We start from the raw sequence: 15,973 nt of genomic DNA, 5'->3' as shown, positions 1-15,973 counted from the left end.
CATACCACAAATTTTGATAAGTTATATTTATCATTTTCATTTAGTTAGAAATGTTTAAAAGTTTCTCTTGAGGTTTCTCCTTTGATGCATGAGTTATTTAGAAGTGTGTTGTTTAATCTCCAGGTATTTGGGGATTTTCCAGCCCTCTTTCTGATACTGGTTTCTAGTTTCATTAAATTATGGTTGAGAGCAGACATTGTGTGATTTCTTTTAAATTTCTTTAGGTGTGTTTTATGGCTCAGAATGTGGTCTGTTTTGGTGAATGTCCCATGTGAGCTTGAAAAGAATGTATATTCTGCTTCTAGTTGGATGACATACTCTATATGTCAATTATATCTAGTTGATGTTTGATGCTTTAGAGTTCAACTGTATCCTTACTGATTTTCTGCTTACTGGATCTGTCCACTTCTAATAGAGGGGTGTTGAAGTCTCCCAACTATAATAATGGATTAATCTGTTTTCCTTGCAGTTATTATCAGTTTTCACCTTAGGCATTTTGTTCTGTGTTTATGCATATACACATTAAGATTTGTTATGTCTTTTTGGAGTATCAAGCCTTTTATCATTATATAATGTCTCTTTTTATGTCTGATAACTTCCCTTGCCCTGAAGTCTGCTCTATCTGAAATTAACAGAGCTACTCTGCTGTATTTTTATTGGTATCATTAGCATGTGTCTTATTAGTCTGTTCAAGCTACTATGACAAAAATACCATCCATGAGTGGTTTGAACAACAGATATTTATTTCACATAGTTATGGAGCCTGGGAAGTCTTTTAGTTGATGTATTTAGACCATTAATATTTAAAGTGATTACTGATGTCGTAATTAGCATCTACCATTTTGCTACTGTATTTTTTATTTTTGCCTTCATTCTTTGTTCCTATTTTTGTCTTCCATTCTTTTCCTGCCTTTCATGGTTTCAATTGAGCATTTTCTCTCCTATGATTCCATTTTTTCCTCCTAGTAGTATATTAATTAAACTTTTTTTTCTAGTGGTTTCCTCAGTTTGCACTATACATTTACAACTAACTTTCAAGTAACAATATACTGCTTCACAGGTACTAAAGTACATTAAAACGAAATATTCCTAATTTCTTTGCCCCTCCATCCCTTATATCATTGCTGTCACTCACTTCATATGTACATAAGCATATATCAACATTTAGATAAACATACATAATTGAATCTATTGTTGCTAGTATTATTTTTAACAAATGCTGTTCGATCAGTTAAGAATGATAAAAATGGGGGTGCCTGGATGGCTCAGTTGGTTAAGTGTCTGCCTTCAGCTCAAGTCAGGATCTCAGGGTCCTGAGATTGAGCCCCGAGTCAGGCTCCCTACTCAGCAGGGAGTCTGCTTCTCCCTCTCCCCCACTCCTCCCATCGGCTTGTTTTTTCTTTCTCAAATAAATAAAATCTTAAAAAAAAAAATAATTATTTTACCTTAATTTATTCCTTCTCTAGTACTCTTCCTTTATATATATTCGATTTTCTGACCTATATCCTCTTCCTTATTGTAGAATTTAACATTTCTTGCAAGAAAGATCTACTGACAAATTCCTTCCAAGTTTTGTCTGAGAAAATGTTTTGATTTTCATGTGTGTGCTTAAATCTTTTTTTCATTGTGGTAAAAGACACATAATGTTAAATTTACTATCATAACCATTTTTAAGCATATGATTCAGCAGTGTTAATTATAATTGTTGTATTATAGATTTCTAAAATTTTTAAATCTTGTAACACAGCAATTATACTTATGAAGTATTTATTTCCCCTCCCCAGTCCTCCAGTTTTTGGTAACCACTTTCTTACTTTCTGGTTGTTTTTTTTTTTTTTTTTTTTAATATTTAGGTACTGCATATAAGTAAAATCATACAATATTTGTCCTTCTATGACTGGCTTATTTTGCTTAGTGTGTCCTCTAGGTTTATCCATGGTATAGCATGTAACAGAGTTTCCTTCTTTTTAAAAGGCTGCATAATATTATACTGTGTGCATATACCATGTTTTCCTTATTCTTGCATCTGTTTGTGGACATTTGGGTTGCTTTCACTTCTTTGCAATTGTGAGTAATGCTACTATGAACATGAGTATGCAAGTATCTTTTTGAGACCCTACTTTGAATTTTCGGGTATATACTCAGAGTTGGGATTGCCAGATGATGTAATAATTTTATTCTTAACTTTTTTTTTCAGGTAAAATTTAGGGACTGTTTTCAATAATGTCTGTGTCATTTTACGTTCACTTTATGTATGCATCAACCATGCATAAAGGTTCCAACTTTTCCAAATTCTTCCTACCATTTATTTCCTGTTCTTTTGATACTAGCTTTCTTGATTGGTGTGAAGGGGCTATCTTATGGTTTTGATTTACATTTCTCTAATGACTATATTGTTTTATGTGCTTTTTAGCCATTTTTATATCGTCTTTGGAGAAATTACTCAAGTCCTTTACCCAGTTCTTAATTGGGTTATTTTTGTTGCCACTGTTGAGTTGTAGAAGTTGCATATTTTTTTTGGATAATAACTTTTCAGATATATGATTTGCAATTATTTTCTTCCATGCTGTATGTTGCCTTTTCACTTTGTTGATTGTTTCCTTTGACACAGAAATTTTAAAATTTGGCTTAATTTTTATGTTTTTATTTTGTCGATGCTTTCTTTTGTTTCCTGTGCTTTTGGTGTCATATCCAGGAAATTACTACCAAATCTAGTGTCCTAAAATGTTTTCCCTATGTTTTCTTGTAAGAGTTTAGGTCTTACTTTTAGGTATTTAATCCATTTTGAGTTCCATTTTGTTTATAGGTCCAACGTCATTCTTTTGCCTGTGGAAATTTAGATTTCCCATCACCGTTTATTTGAAAAGACTGTCCTTTCCCTGTTATCGTCTTGGCACCCTAGCCAAAAATCATTTGGCCATATGTGCAAGGGTTTATTTCTGGGTGCTCTGGGTTTTTTTTTTCTTTTGCCTTATATATCTGTCTTTATGCTAGTATACATTGTCTTAATTACTTAATTACTGTGGCTTTATACTAAGTTATGAAATCAAAGAATCTGAGGCCTCCGTTTTTGTTCTTCGATTTCAAGATAGTTTTATGCCTGCGTAGCTCAGCGGTTGAGTGTCTGCCTTTGGCTCAGGGCATGATCCCGGGGTCTAGGATTGAGTCTCGCATCGGGCTCCCTCCAGGGAGCCTGTTTCTCCCTTTGCCTATGCTCTGCCTCTCTGTCTCTTATGAATAAATAAATAACATCTTTTAAAAAAATTGTTTTAGCTATTTGGTGACCCATGAGATTCCATATGAATTTTAGGACTTTTTTTTTCCCACTCTATCTGTAAAAACTGCCATTGGGATTTTGATGGACATTGCATTGAATCTCTGTAGATTACTTTGGATAGTGTGGTATTTTAACAACATTAAGTCTTCCAATCCATGAGCACAAGATATTTTCTCATTCATTTGTGACTTCTTTGATTTCTTTTAGCACTGTTTTTTAGTTTTTAACTTCTTTGGTTAAACTTATTCCTGAGTATTTTTTTCTACTTTAATAAATGAGATTTTTTTTAGTTCCCTTTTTAGAGGGATCATTGTTAGTGTATAGAAATGTAACTGACTTTTTTTTGTTATTTTGTATCCTTTAACTTTGTTTATTTATTAATGCTAACAGTTTTTCTTGGAAATCCTTACAGCTTTGCAGATGTAAGAGCAAGTCATCTGTAAACTGATATTTTTCCTCTTCCTTTCAAATTTGTATTCCTTTTCTTTTTCTTGTCTGATTCCTCTGACTAGAACTTACAGTTCTTTGTTGAATAGTCTTAGAGTGGGCATCATTGACCTGACCTCTTCTTGATCTTAAAAGTTTCAGTCTTCTCCCACTGCATATGTTAGCTGTGAGCCATTAATGTATGGTTTCATTTATTATGTTGAGGTAGTTTATTTGTTTTGTTTTGTTTTTAAGTCACGTTAGTATATTGAATTTTGTCAAATAAATGCTCTATCTGCATTGAGATGATCACGTTTTCTTGCCTTCATTTTGTTAATACAGTGTATTACATTCATTTTTCATGTTGAACCATCCTTGCGTTCCACGTGTTAACTTCACTTGGTTGTAGTGTATGATTCTTTTAATGTGCCATTGAGTTTGGTTTAAAGAGTATTCTATTTAGGGATCCCTGGGGCTCAGGGGTTGAGTGTCTGCCTTAGGCCCCAGGGCGTGATCCTGGAGTTCTGGGATCAATTCCCGCATTGGGCTCCCGGCATGAAGCCTGTTTCTCCCTCTGCCTGTGTCTCTGCCTCTCTCTCTCTCTCTCTCTCTCTCTTTCTCTTTCGTCAAAAAAAAAAAAAAAAGAGTATTCTATAGAATTTCTGTATCAACAATATTCATCAGGGAATTTGGTTTTTGATTTTTTGTGTGTGACTTTTGTTTTGGTTTCAGGATAGTGCTGACCTCATAGAATGAGTTTGGGAGATTTCCTTTTCTCTGATTCTTTAGAAGAATTCGAGGGTTGGCGTTAATCTTTTTTAAATGTCTGGTAGAATTTAATAGTTAAGGCATCTAGTTTTGGGCTGTTCTTTCTGGGAAGGTTTTTGAATACTGCTTCAATTTTTTTTAAATAATTATAGGTCTGTTAAGATTCTTAAAAATTTCCTTATGATTCAGTGTTGATAGGTTGTACAATTCTAGGAGTTTATCCTTATTTTCTTGGTTATCCAATTTGTTGACCTTTAATTTTTCATAGCAATCTCTTTTAATCCTTTTTATTTTTGTGACATTGGTTGTAATATCTATCTTTTTTTTAATTTTTATTTATTTATGATAGTCACAGAGAGAGAGAGAGAGAGAGAGAGAGGCAGAGACACAGGCAGAGGGAGAAGCAGGCTCCATGCACCGGGAGCCCGATGTGGGATTCGATCCCGGGTCTCCAGGATCGCGCCCTGGGCCAAAGGCAGGCGCCAAACCGCTGTGCCACCCAGGGATCCCAATATCTATCTTATTTATAATTTTAGCTATGAATCTTTTCAGTTATTCTAGCTAATGATGTGTCCATTTTATTTTTTTCATAAAGTGATTGTTTCACGGATTTTTTTTTACCTTTTTATTCTCTATTTCATTATTTCTGCCCTCATCTTTATTATTTCTATCCTTCTAACTTTGAGTTTAGTTTATTCATACTTTTCTAGTTTCTAGAGATGTTAGGTTAGTTTGTTGATTTGAGCTCTTCCTTCATGAAATATAAGTGTTTACTGCCTATAAACTTTCCTTAGTACTGCTTTTGTTGCATCCCTTAAGTTTTGGTACACTGTCTTCATTTTCATTGGTTTCTAGATATTTACTAAATTTTCTTTGTGATTTCTTTTTTGACCCATTAGTTATTTAAGAGTATATTGCTGAGTTTCCACATATTTATGGATTTTCCTCTTTTCTTTCTCTTGATTCTGGTTTCATCACCTTGTGTTGGAGAAGGTACTCTGTAGGACTTCAATCTTCTTAAATTTGTGGCCTTCTTAATATTTTGTGGCCTAACATGTGGTCTATCTTGTAGAATGTCCCAGGTACTCTTGAGGAGAATGTATATATATTCTGCTGTTACTGGTTAGAGTGTTCTGTACTATGTCTGTTTGGTATAATTGGTCTGTAGTGTTGTTCACGTCCTCTCTTTGCTTATGGAATTGTGTTGTGGTTTATGGATAGCCATATCTGAAAGTGAGGTTTTGGAGTTTCTTAGTACTATTGTATTGCTCTTTCTCCCTTTAGTCATAGTGTTTGCTTCATAAATTTAGTGCTCTAATGTTAGCTTCCATATATATTTAAATTGCTATGTCTTACTAGTGAATTGACCTCTATTATTAGAGTGTCTTTGTCTCTTGTGACAGTTTTTTTTTTTTAAAGGATTTTACTTATTTATTTGAGGGAGAGGGGGAGAGAGAGAGAGAGAGAGAGAGAGAGATCATTAGCAGGGGGGAGGGGCAGAGGAAGAAGCAGACTCCCTACTGAGCAGGGACCCTGATGCGGGACTTGATCCAGGACCCTGAGATCATGACCTGAGCCAAAGGCAGATGCTTAACTGACTGAGCCACTAGGACCCTTCTTGTGACAATTTTTATCTTAAATTCTATTTTGTTGAGACGCCTGGGTGACTCAGCGGTTGAGTATCTGCCTTTGGCTTAGGGCGTGATCCTAGAGTCCCTGAATTGAGTCCTGCACTGGGCTCTTTGCATGGAGCCTACTTCTCCCTCTTCCTATGTCTCTGCCTCTCTGTCTCTGTTTCTCATGAATAAATAAATACAATCTTTAAAAAAAAATTATTTATTCACGGGAGACAGAGAGAGGAGAGAGAGAGAGGCAGAGACACAGGCAGAGAGAGAAGCAGGCTCCATGCAGGGAGCCCTCGACGTGGGACTCAATCCCGGGTCTCCAGGATCAGACCCTGGGCTGAAGGCAGGTGCTAAACTGCTGAGCCACCCGGGCTGCCCTAAAATCTTTTAATAAAAATAAATAAATAAAATTCTATTTTGTCTGTTCTCTTGGCATAGAATATGGCATAGAATTGTTTTATCTGCCTTTCACTTCTACCTTGTATGTGTCCTTAGATGTGAAATGATTCTCTTGTAGACAACATATAGTTGGATCTTGTTTGTTTGGGTTTTTTTGAAAATCCATTCAGCCAGTCTATATCTTTAATTGGTGTAGTTAGTCTATTGATATTTAAAGTAATACTGATGGAGAAGGACTTACTTTTGCCATTTTTGTTTCCTGTCTTGCAGGGTTTTTTTAGTGGCTCTTTCCCTCTCTTGTTTTTTTTTTCATTTGTATTTTCATTTTGTATTTTGTGTGCAGTGACACATTTTGATTACTCTTTTTCCTTTGTGTATATCCTATCAGTATTTCCTTTGTGATTATCATTGCAATTTCACAAAACATCTCAAAGTTACACAGTTCTAAACTGATAACGTCAGTCATGTATAAAAACTACTCTAAATCTCTGCCTTCTCTCATTTTGTTGTTGATTACACAGATTGTTTTTACATTGCATATATCCATTAACATAGATTTATAATTTTTTATGCCTTAAAAATTAATATGATTTTGTGTTTCTTTTTATTGTCTTTTTTTGCTTCATCTTGTAGAGCAGGTCTAGTGTTGATGAGTTTTATGTTTTGTTTTGCTTTAATCTGGCAAAAGCTTAATTTTAACTCCATTGTTTTTGGAAGAAAATCTTTTTTTGCTGGCTATATTTTTGGCAGCTTTTTCATTCAGCTCTTGAAATATATATCCCACTCCACTCCCTTCTAGCCTGCAGGGTTTCTTCTAAGAAATATGATAATCTAAAAGGTGTTCCTTTGTATGTGACAAGTCACATTTTTCTTGCTACTCCTATATCTGTGACTTTTGACAGTTTGTTTTGGTATAGGTCTCTCCAGACTTATCCTTCTTGGAGTTTAGGTCATTTCTGTCTCCAAATTTGGGAAATCTTTGCCCAGTTTTTCAAATAGGATTCCCTGCCCCTTTCTATTCGTTCTCATAGGACACCAGTAATGCATATGTTGTTCTGCTTGATGATGTCCCAAACATTCCTCAGGCACTCTTCATTTTTCTTCATTCTTTTTTTATTTTTGTTCTCTGCCTTGGTAATTTCAAAAGGCCCATCTTCAAGTTTGCTGATTCTTTTGCTTGGTCAAGTCTCCTGTTGAAACCCTCTGAGATTTTTCAATTCAGTTATTGAATTCTTCAGTTCCAGAATTTCAGTTTGGTTCTTCTTCATAGTTTCTCTTTGTTGATATTTTTTTCATGCATAGTTTTCCTGATTTTGTTTAGTTGTCTTTTTTATTTTTAATTCATTGAAGGTCAGTCTCACAATATTTTTTAGTTCTTTGGCAAATTCTATTTTTCTTTTTTTAGATTTGGTTTCTGGAAATTTGTTCTTTTATATGTGTTACGTTTCCCTGCTTCTTTGTGTATCTTGTTACTATTAGGTTTTGAGATTTTGGCATTTGAAGAATCAACCTACTCTCCCAGATTTTGCAGTCGGGTTTCTAACAGAGAAGACTTTCTCCCGGACTAGAGTTATGGAGACCTCTCAAGCCCTTTTTGTAATTACCGATTTGTAGAGTTTTGCTGGTTTCTACTCAGGCGCTCCCCCTGTTGTATGTGTACAGTATTGCAGCCTCTCATGGTAGAGTAAATTGTGATACTGAAGCTCTACCTAGTGAGTGTCTGTAGTACTGCAGACTGTAGTACATGGTTAATGATCTTTTTTTTTTTTTCAGAGATTCCCAACCTGGCTCCCCATTCTTGTCAATACTTGGACACATCAAGGCAAACTCTTCTCTTGGGAAGCTCCTCTAAAATTCTGACATTGGACATACATTCTACACCTTTCCCTCCCCAGGTAGAAGACAGGAGTTAGGGGGTTCCTCCCAAATATGATAGGTATGTGCAAAAGAGGGGCTCTGGCATGAGGAAGTGGATAGTTTCATGAATTTTCTTACTGGGCTTTGATGCTGTTGGTTTCACCCATGCCTGGGGTGCAGAAACCTTTGAACTGTGTTTTAGATTCCTTACAGAGTCATTTGCTCTATTATTAAGTCTGTGTTTCCATGGCTGCAGGCAGATTTAGGGCTTCCTGTTCTGTCATCTTGCTGACATCACTACTTTCCTTTGCTTTTGAAGGATAATGTTGTAGGGTACAGAGTTCTAGGTTTGGGTTTTTTCCTTCAAGACGTTCAACATTCCCTCTCTTTTTGTTCTTGTGGTTTCTGAGGAGAATCAGATGTTAATTCTTATCTTTGTTTCCCATACATGTGTTTTTTTCCCCTCTGGCTTCTTTCAGAATCTTTTTTTTTTTTTTTTTTTTTTTTAATCTTTGATTTTCTGTAGTGGTTTTTTTTGTTGTTGTTTTGTTTTTTGTTTTTTTAAAGAATTTGTCCTGCTTAGTGTTCTCTGATATTCCTGGACTTTTGATTTGTTGTCTTAAGTTAACATAGAATTCTCAGTCATTGCTTCAAATACCACTTCTGTTCCTTTTCTCACTTCTCCTCCTGATGATTCCCATTGTGCATTGTTATACTTTTTTAATTTGTCTTACAGTTCTTGGTTATGTTGTTATTCTGGGTTTTTTTTTGTTGTTGTTGTTTACTTTTTCCTTTGCTTTTCAATTTTGTAGGGTTTTTTGGATGTATCAACTCAAGAGATTCTGTCCTCAGCTTTGTCCAGTCTACTAATGAGCCCATCAAAGTTATTGTTAGTGGTTTTGATCACTAGCATTTTTTAATTTTCCTAGAATTCCCATATTTCTGCTTGCATTATCCATCTGTTCTTTCACGTTGTCTATTTTATTTTTTTAAAGCCTTTAGCATGTTAATAATAGTTGTCTTAAATTTATGGCCTGATGGTTCCAACATCCCTGTCATATCTAAGTTTGGTTCTGATGCTTGCTCTCTCTTCAGTCTATGTTTTTGGCCTTTAAGTGTCCTTATAATTTTTTGTTGAAAGCCAAACATGATGTTCTGAGTGAAACAGGTCATTGGTGATGTGATTATAAGGTGTGGGGGGGTAGGGTGGGCGGAGTCTGTAGTCCTGTGATTTGTCTGCCTTCTAATGAGCCTTTGGCTTTGAGCTGTGAATTTCACAAATGCTTTTCAGTTTTTTCCCAGCCTTTGATGGGACCTGATGGCTACAGACGTTGGAGTTGGGTATTTTGCCTTTTGCCATGTCAGATTGTGATAAAACCCTCAATAGGTTACAGTCTGATTAGTTTTTTTCTTGAGGGTAGGCTTGTTAAGAACAGTATGCTTGGCATATTTCAGAATGGCTACTTTCCCCTTCCCATCAGAAGTCCAAGGGGATTATTCTTCATACTCATTTTGAGAACCTGGTAGAGCTCCACAAGGTAAAACTAACAAAATGTTCAAGTTCCCTTGGATTTGTAAACTCTCAAACTTGTCCACACTGAGCCTCCAGCAATTTAGTGATTACATTTTATGTTCTTCTGTCCTGATACAGGTTCCCACAGGTTTTTTTTTCCTCCTGGGCCTCTCCAATAAGTTATGATTCTCTATATCTGCCAATGTGACTGCCCAATTTTAGGGGCAGTTTTCTCTGTAACCTCAATCCTATAGATCTAAGAAGAGTTGTTGATTTTTAGTCTATTCAGTTTTTTCCCTGTGGTGAGCACAGCAGAGTGACAACTTCCAAGCACCTATATGCTGGAAGTCTCTCCTCCTGCCCCTTCAAGTTCTACTACTACTACTACTACTTCACACCTTGGTTGTATGTGTCTGTTTCTCTGGGTCTCTAATTTACCTAGGAGTGAACTGCTAAGTCCTAGAATATGTATGCCATCAAATTTAACTCACAGTGCCAAACTCCAAGGTGTTTATACCAATTGACCATTCTATGAGTTATAGGAGAATGACTATTATTGTACACATTTCCAGACCAGTACAGTATCTTCAGAAAGTTTTAGGGTCTGATCACATCCATCAGTCTTACATGAGGTCTATATTTTGTATTTGAGTACCAAGAAAATTATTTGTTAGTATTACTCATTTCTACAGATTGTGGTATAAAAATGCTTTTTAAAAATACTCCCCTTAACTTATTTAAATCTGCAATTAACTCTATACATTCAATAAATATATACTAGACACTTAAACTGTGCTCTAGGCACACTGTTCTACCTAAACACTAGGGATGCAATAGTGAATTGCATAGAATAGTCATATTTCAGGTTTCTTAAAAAATTTAGATCTCCCACAGGTTTCTTTAAACACTGACTAGAGATAGTTTTTTTTATTTTTTATTTTTTTAAGATTTTATTTATTTATTCATGAGAGACACAGAGAGAGGCAGAGGGAGAATCAGGCTCTCTGCGGGGAGCCTGATTCAGAACTCGATCCCAGAACCCCAAGATCACACCTTGAGCCAAAGGCAGATGCTCAACCACTAAGCCACCCAGGCATCCCTAGAGATAGATAGTTTAGAAAACATGTTGACCAAATCCATCTTTTTGTGACTTAATCCATAAAATTAGATAAGTCTCTCATTGTAAAATGATTTATTAACCTATATCTTGAAGATACTTTCTTTGCATAGGCTATAATATTTTCAGTTTCTACAAAACATTCATACCTAGCAAGGCATTTGCTTAGTAGAACCCAAATATTTGCCCCAAACTATCATTAAATCACAAACCATTTAAATTCGGTTGCACTAACCCTAAAAATATTAAACTTAGCAATAGCTGCAGAGTGCCAGCCTTTGCAGATGTACACTCTATTGTATCCATTGACACTAGTTTTTAGTTTGCACAAATGACTGGACACTGTAAAACTTTGTTCTTAGCATACCTGTGATTATTTTGTTGTAAACTAAAACAAGAGAAATTTAGAACCAATGAGTAAATGGATTATTTTCCCCTTAGAAATGGCAGACTAAACACATTTTGATAGTTGTTATTGTCTGTGAAAAAGCCTTATTTTTTTTGCCGTAATTATAAAAGGGATAAAATCAGAATGGTTTCCATATGAACACAGAATTGGAAATCACTTTATTTTTTTTAAGTTATTTATTTTTTTAATAATAAATTTATTTTTTATTGGTGTTCAATTTGCCAACATACAGAAAAAAGTTATTCTTAAAAAAAAAAAAGAAAGAAAGTTATTCTTTTGCCCAAAACCTTAAACTTTTTTTTTTTTTTTTCCTCCAGTCTGGATGCTTGGGGCTACACAGGCTGAGTGTATGAAAAGGCTGTCAGGTTCTCCATTATCAAAGGATAATGACAATGTTGGAAACTGATTTTTTTTTTATGTCTTTCAAGTTATAGAGTGAAGTAATAAGCCAGTTTATTAAAAAGAAATCCCACCCACTTTTTCTTACTTGTGGAAAATTATCTTACCCAAAATTCTGAATCCAGGCTGCAATATACAATTTCACAGATTGTACAGTACACAGCTTTGGGAGGTTATTGTTCATTCTTTGTCATCAGATTTTTATTATTTGTGTTAATTATTTTTTGGCAGATAAAGAACTTTAAGATAGTACTGTTTTCCTGATTTACAGAAAGAAGCCACTGATTGAGTGGAATTTCTGAACAAAGAATTATTGATGTAGCAGTATAACCATCTTAAGAAACAGTTATCTATTCAATATCCCAAATTCAGAATGCAAACAAATTTACAGGACAAATGATCCAGTTTATTTAACAAGTAAGATACATAAAGGGAGCAGAGTATTCTTAGATTAAGAGATAAGTTACCAGCCAAATGCAATGTTTGGACCTTGGTTGGATCCTAGTGTGAATAAATTATCTGTAGGGTTGTTTGAGGAAATTGAAAATGCCGTGGGTATTGGATGATGTTAAGAAAATACCCTTCATTTTGTTAGATATAATAGCATTGTGATTATATTTTCTAATGTCTTTTATTTTTTAGAAATATATAAAGGTATGCATTGGTAAAATGTTATACCTCAGTATTTGTTTTAAAATACTTAAGGGCACTTGATGGGATGAGCACTGGGTGTTATACTATATATTGGCAAATCGAACTCCAATAAAAAAATATACAAAAAAATACTTAAGGAAAAAAGTAGAAGGTGGATCTAATAAGAGTAGATTGAAAATTGTTGAAATTCAGTTATGGTATATGAGATGGTCTAATGGTGGTATGTATAAGGGTCAGTATTTGTGTATGTTTGAAAATTTCTTTAAAAGAAAGGAAAGAACAATGTATTCTTACTGGATTTTATGTCTAAAGGGTAATACAGTAGAGGTAGAGGGGTGCCTGCATGGCTCAGTCAGTTAGGTGTCCAACTCTTGATCTCAGGGTTGTGAGTTTGAGCCCCGCATTGGGCTCCATCCACAGTGGGTGTGTAGCCTACTTTAAAAGGCAAGGTGGAGGGATGGGGAACCCAGTAGACCTCAGTGAGGAATGTTAATTATACTACTTCTTCTCCCTGGAATTGTTCCATTTTTGGAATTAGAGAGAGCCCCCAAAATTCCATTGGAATCACATCATTTCCTTTTCTATAGCTGGTTCCTGTTGGTATTCTATAGCTGGTTTTCTATTACCACAGATAAGCTTAGGCAATTTGTATCATATCTTAGTAATTAGAGGGGTGGGAGTATGTAACTATTTCTTACGAATCCCATAGCAATGTGGAAGTTAGCAGTTAATTTTTAGGAGGTCAGCAAAATAGTGTGGTGGAAAGAATACAAGATTTTGAACCAAAAGACGACCTGGTTTCATTCATGATTAGATGTGCGACCTTGACCAAACCTCTTGACCAAACCTCTCTGATAATATCTGCCCTAAGTACCTTCTTCCTAAGATAGAAGAAAAAAATGCAAAACCATGACTTTTCAAGTACAAATTATTGTAGACCAGAACTAAGTAAAGCTTGTCTCATGTTAACCATGAATCCATTGTTTTCTAACTGTACAAATCACATTTATTCAGTACTCTGTGTTACGGGAAGTTTTCACATATATTGCCTCATTTGGCTTCTTTATCCGTAACTTATTTAATGACTTTCATTTAAAGATGTTTTTCTATAGATAGTACCATGTCAGCAAATTTTCATAGGCTGATCATCCTGTGTGACTTATTTTAGTTATTAAGCACATTTTGTCTTTAACGGATTCCATGTTTATGGCAATCAGAAAGAAGCAATGAAACATTCACAAAGTTAGGTTACGTTTCTGCCCTCGGGGGGTTAATAAGGTACAGTGGGGTCCAGAGGTTCTCAACCTTCCTCTGCTTTCTGCTTCCATACACTCTACATATGCAACTCCCTGCCATCGGCAACTGCCCTTACATGCGTGTTTTTCAGTCCTGGATGGCTGTACTTAGAGTAGGCACTTAGGAGCACTGCTTGTCATCAGTCGTCAGTACTTTAGTTGTCATCTTCTGTAAAATACGAATCTCCTTGCTGCCATTTGTTTCACTGCTTATAATAATAGCAAACATTTGAGAGCTTTCCGTGTGCTAGGCACAGATCTGTGGATTTCCTATCAGGTTATTTTCTCCTTAGTTCTTGCCTCTTCCTAGTGAGCTGTTTTCCTGATGACCTGTATCCAGACCTTTCTCCTAAGCTCCAGTGCAGTCCCATTATCTCCAGTTAACTAACAGACTTCTCTGCCTGAATATCCTATACAGTCTTCAAATTTAATATGTCCCAAGCTGTTTTTCCTTCTGCATTTGTCAGCATGTGTTTGACCAGTGTTTGGTGTTGGCAGTAGGAGCTCCCTGTCCATAATTATATACAGCAAGAAAATCTCTATGGTTTATTCTGAGAATCATTTATATGTAAGAATAAAACGAAACAGGGGCATCTGGGTGGCTCAGTCAGTGAAGCGTCGGATTCTTGATTTCTGCTTAGGTCATGATCTCAGGGTTGTGAGATCAAGCCCTGTGTCGGGCTCTGCACTCTCCCTCGCTCTGCACACCCCTGCCCTCCCCCCTGCTCAAAAAAAAAAAAAAAAAAAAAAAGCCATACTTTAGAATAAGAACCTTATGGTCTGACCCTGGCTTATACCACTAGCCTCAATCCTGTTCTCTTCCTTGCATCTTAAATTCTAGCTGGATGAGATACTTCCTATGCCACCCACATACCTCTGTGTATAGTTTTTGGCTTTTGATTCATTTCCCTGTTTTGTTTACCTCTGAGTCCCTAGTCTTCCTTTAGGCTCTGCTTTAGTACAGTTCATAGCGTCTAGCAGGCACTTATTCTATATTTGCCAAATAAATGTCAGTATATGTCTGTTTACTATAATGGACATTTTAGAAAACTTAACAGATCAGAAATGCGACACCCATTCTCAAAGAATTTCTAATGCAGTGGAAACAGGCCTAATGTAATTTATTTTTATGTATATGTATTATATATATACACATATAATCTATATCATTTACCTCTGCATATTTATAAATATGTACTTCCATGGAAAGTAGGACTTTCCATCACAATACAGCATTTCTTGTATTACAATAAAATGTGTGGTCCAGTGAGGAAGAATAGAAACTCTATCTTTGCAGAGATAGTACATTCTGACACACTGTAGTCTAAATAAGCTGCACTTGTTGTTCAGGCTATAATTAGTCTGTGGCAGTAGTTACACATTATTTTAGGATAAAATATACTCACCAAACACTAAACATCTCTTCAGTATTTAGAATTAACTTACCCATTCTTAGTTTAAAAAAGAAATTACCAGTTAATCTGCTTCCAGTCCCTCTCCTGCTCTTTTTACAAGTTATATCCTAATTAATACCAAGTAAAACACAAGTTAAGCAAACAGCCATTACTTAAAATTACATACATTATCTTTGCATTTACCCCCTCCTTTATTACCTATGCCTAACCCCCAGATCTACTGAGTTGTTCTTTCCAAAATGATTATTGGATCTGGTCTTTTCTGTCCATTCTTATTACTGTGTCATGTAAACCCGTCCTCAGTTTATTACTTAAATCTTGAGAGTGCCCACAGGTCACTCTTACTGTCTCTAGGCTCACCTCTACATCCCAGGCCTGAGTTCCTTCAGCACGCTGATGAAGAATTGTTAAGATGCTGTTTTCACACATTATCATTCCTCTGCTTGAGAGCTTTCAGTTGATCTCTACAGCCTAGGAAGTCAATCAGAGTCCTCATCTTAGTATTCACAGCTTTTCATAATACGGCTCCACCGTCCTCATCCAACATTACTTTCCATTGCTCTTTATCTCTAACCTTGCATAACTTTGATTTTGCCATGTTGGTTTCTTCTTTGCAAACACTTTTAAACTGTTACTTTCCTTGTAGTATCTTTTCCTTCTTAGTTTTTCTATATTCAGGTTATCTTCAAGGCCTGACCCTGGTGCCTCTCTAAGAAACTTTCTCCGTTATCTCCTAGTACAGAGACTGCTTCCTTCCTGTAGATCTTCTGATTGTCAGTAGACACAGGATCTAATATTGCCACTGTGCAAATATTATAA

General features: G+C 35.6%; 1 protein-coding gene across 14 annotated transcripts in view; it reads left to right on the top strand.

Annotated features, from left to right (window-relative positions):
* RNF13 (ring finger protein 13) overlaps positions 1-15,973 on the top strand; it is a 201,251-nt gene that overhangs the window by 172,979 nt on the left and 12,299 nt on the right. Inside the window, exon 10 of one of the 14 annotated variants that reach the window (XR_012014739.1) lies at positions 8,269-8,431. The exons of the other annotated variants lie outside the window; for them this stretch is intronic. The gene's annotated coding sequence lies outside the window, so the exon portion shown is untranslated. The remainder of the gene's footprint in view (positions 1-8,268; positions 8,432-15,973) is intronic. 14 annotated transcript variants of the gene reach the window in all.

Source organism: Canis lupus, chromosome 22 (assembly GCF_048164855.1).
Source record: "Canis lupus baileyi chromosome 22, mCanLup2.hap1, whole genome shotgun sequence".
NCBI classification, from domain to species: domain Eukaryota; kingdom Metazoa; phylum Chordata; class Mammalia; order Carnivora; family Canidae; genus Canis; species Canis lupus.
This window is presented reverse-complemented; position numbering and strand designations above follow the sequence as displayed.